The sequence below is a fragment of the Miscanthus floridulus genome, chromosome 10 (assembly GCF_019320115.1).
Source record: "Miscanthus floridulus cultivar M001 chromosome 10, ASM1932011v1, whole genome shotgun sequence".
Lineage (NCBI taxonomy): Eukaryota > Viridiplantae > Streptophyta > Magnoliopsida > Poales > Poaceae > Miscanthus > Miscanthus floridulus.
The window spans coordinates 5672944-5677063 of NC_089589.1; positions in this window are offsets into that span (position 1 = coordinate 5672944).

Consider the following 4120-nt stretch of genomic DNA (forward strand, 5'->3'; position numbering starts at 1 on the left):
TGCTCTTTTAACTTATCAACCATGGTATAGTGTTTTTCTCTCATAACAAACCAACGAACAGTATTTTTCAGACTGACTTTTCAGCGAAACGAACAGGATAAAAGAGTCTGCTCATGGCTCTTCTGAACCATCAATCAAGCCTACGCCGGGCAGGAGGCAGTGTCTCCGCCTCTCGGGTGGCAAGGTAGCTTTCCGGCCGGTACTTGCCTCTCCTCATGCTGCCGCTTCAAGCTGGAACAGTAATGAAAAAAGTCCATTTTACCTCCCTCAAATATTATATAAATTCGATATACCTTCCTCAATAGAAATCGATCTTTTAGACTCCTCCAACTATTAAAACCGTCTAATTTATCTTCCTGAGCAGTTTTGAGAGTCGTTTGTGGCACCAAGTCACGCCAGGAGAGGTAAATTGGACTTTCGTGATAGTTTAGGGAGGTCAATTAGTATATTTTTTTTCAAAAAAATTATCTAAATATTTTTCTAGAATAAATATGCATTTAAAAAGACTAAATCTGATTAATTATTATTAAATTTGTTTTAACTCGAAAAAATATGAAACCAGTTTCATGTTTTTCCTAATGTTCTACTTTTTTTTTCTTTCTTATATTGTCTCCTAAAATTTGAAACTAGGGCTAATATGAAACTGGATACATATTTGAAACTAGGATAAATATGAAACTCGGAAATACGAAACATGTTACATATTTTTCTGAGTTAAAAACAAATTTTCTATGATTTTTCTAATATTAAATCAAATTTTAGTATTTTTAAATGCGTATTTATTCTAGGAAAGCATGTGCATTTTTAGGAAAAAATATTTGTAGAAACTGACTAACTTGGCGCCATGTAGGACAATTGACATGGCACCATGTAGGACAGCTAACATGGCGCCACGTCAGCCAAAACCACTCTCAAAACCGCTTAGAGAGGTAAATCGGATGGTTTCAATAGTTGAAGGAGTAAAAAAAATGGGTTTTCTAATTAAGTGAGGTAAATCGAACTTATAAATAGTCAAGGGAGTTCAATAGGAATTCCTGATTCTCTGTTCTCCAAAGCCTCCAAGGCTGACTTGGTGTCGTTCCGTAATCCGTAGCACGGCCTGTGCTCTGTCCTCATTGGAGCAAGGGGAGGTCTTAGGGCATGTGCAACCCACAGACGATGGGTTGTCTTCAAGAGTCTCGAATTAGACATACAGACAGCTAAAAAGACAGGTTATATAACCCATAGACAGAAGGTCGTCTGCAAGCTGTTTAATGCTATGTATGTAGTTAAAATCAATCATGAATACCATTTTGTGTACCACTGTGTTGTTATTCGATAGATAATGGATCATAGCTACACTTAATTCACACTAATAACATTCAAAATTCCTCATAGTGATCTTCTACTTCTCCAGGTAGTCATAACTCGAAGAAACAAGATCATATGAGATCTTAGCCAATTAACAACAACCAGCGATCAGGCATCATATATAACATCAAAACAGGAAAGGCGTCACCCACATCTAAATTAAGCTCAGAGATGGAATATTATTGCTTACGCCATTATTAAATACAAGCGCGACAGTTTAAAAACGCTGACAGAAGAAATTTGATGCTGAAAGAAGAAACACAAGGATGCTGCAAGATGAGCTATCGAGTGAGGCATTGCATCGAACAGCTATCGGGCGTCCCTTTTTTTCCTTAACCAACTCATTAATATTAAACTAGTTTGCCATTGCAACAAAATAGTTGAGGCATTAGCAGGCAAACAACGTCATGGAGTAAATACCAGATGTGGATCCAGAAAGCACGAGCGTATCAAATATTGCTACATGATGCAGTCTCTCAGCAACAAGAAACAGAGAAGGTGACTTGGGCAGCCGGGTCGAGCACTCGAGCTAGCACATACACCCGTCGCCGCTCGTGCCTGGCCATCGCGGCAACGGGACCTTCGGGTGCCGGCGCAGTCTTGTCCCAGCTTACTCACACTGAGGTGCGACCGCAGGAGACGGGAGCTGCAGCCGCCACTGCCGCCGCCGCGCACCTAATCTCCAGCGTCGTTGTTGCGCAATGATGGAGAAAAGAGGAACATTGGTGGGTGGGGGATATTGGCGCGGAAGATTGGATTCTCCCGTGCGCACAGATTGATCCATCCCTCGTCGCTCGGAGACGACGATGCCGTACAACGCGCCCTCCACCAACGACTGAGCCTGGGAGCACGAGCCAGCGTCGTCGTCTCATGACACGACGGCTAGGGATGAAAACGGTCGGGAACGATCGGGAAAATGTCTTAACCATTCCCGCTCCTGTATTTTTTTGTCGGGAACGGAAATGGAAATGGGAAGGCCGGACGGGAAAACGAAACCGATATTACGGGATATCAGGAACGGAATATTTCGAATAGGAACGTCTCGATTACGATCGGGAAGCGGTAACACAAAACGGGAACATCAATATATGTAACCACTTAAAACAATGAGCTCGATGCAACAATAGCAACCATATGCAACAGCAAGCTAACAGGCAAAAAAAAAATAGTTCACAATTCACAGTAAGCCAACAGGCAACAGTTCAAATTAAAAAACAGTGCATGTGAACAGGCAAGCCAACAGGCAACAGCAAGCGGCCACGAGCCCACAACCAGTCAACCACAAGTCTCCAGCCAACGGCCACAAGAACACAACAGTAACACAAGTAGTTTTCAATTCACAAGTCCAAATACGGACATTCAGTGGGCCGGCAGCCAGCGGACGGGAGTGGGCTGGGCTACATCAATCAGTGATTCAGACATTCAGTGGGCCGGCGCGGGAATACGGGAATATCGTCGGGAATTTTCCTACCCAAATACGGAACCGTGAATACGGTCGGGAAAATCCCTTAACTGATTCCGTTCCCGTTCCTGCCTAAAATACGGTGTCTGTTTCCTGTTTTTCATGCAAAAATGGTATGCGATCGGTTAATGCGGTATACGGTGTCGGTCGGTACGGGAATTTCCCGTCCCGTTTTCATCCATAACGACGGCCTCGCCCTCGCCCGTCTCCACGCTTGCGGGGTGTTTTCTGTAAAAATTAAATCATACACACGGCTAAGTTCCCCCCCAAAAAACAAAATCATACAGACGGCTCGAATCGTCCCATTGCAAGTAAGGATGAAAACGGACGGAAACGGTCGAAAAACCCCTCAATCGTTTTCTACTTTTACATTTGAATACGAAAACGAAAGCGAAAACGGTAAAGCCGGACACGAAAACGAATGCGAACTTACGGAAAATCGAGTATTTTGAAAACGAACCAATTCGAGCGGAATTATGTCGAACACTGCCGGTATACAAAAAATAAATACAGAATACCGCCCGTAGTACTAAGTGCATAACAATTAACAATAGCTCATATACAATTCACATTGTTTTTTTTTAAGTTGAGTTGCATTGTCATAGCTTACATAGCTTATGCATACCTAAGCCAATATTTTTTTAGCACGAGATATTAGACTTATACATACAAAAATCATACAAAAAAAGAAAAAAGAAAATGCGGTGGTAAATATAAAACTATTAAACTTGACCGAGCACCAAGCAGGCAGCATACTCGGCTGTTGTGTGCTTCATAGACTTCGGCCAACCACATTGGGCCCGTGCGGATGGGGACTCAGACTAAGGAAGTATAAGGCCCTGTTTAGTTTCCAAAATTTTTCATCCCAAAGTGTTATATCGAATCTTTCGACACATGCATGGAGTACTAAATATAGACAAAAAAAAACTAATTGCACAGTTAGGTGAGAAATCGCGAGACGAAACTTTCGAACCTAATTAGTCCATAATTAGACACTAATTGCCAAATACAAACGAAAGTGCTACAGTTGCCAAAACCAAAAAATTTCATCATCTAAACGCGCCCTAAGCAGTGTGTGTGAGTATGCTAGTTTTTTAGTACCACCTCGACGTCCCAACCAGCGACAAGGCAGCAAGCTGCTTATATATGGCGCCACAACACTAGTGAGGGAGGGCACAACCACACTGCAGCTGGGTTACGCTGAGGCCTGAGGGCACAATCAGTGAGTGGACTGGGCTGTCTGCAGTGGGCCAAATTCGGTTCAAACCAAATTTTGTAATCAGGATATTTTTGAATTAAAAGTAGAAA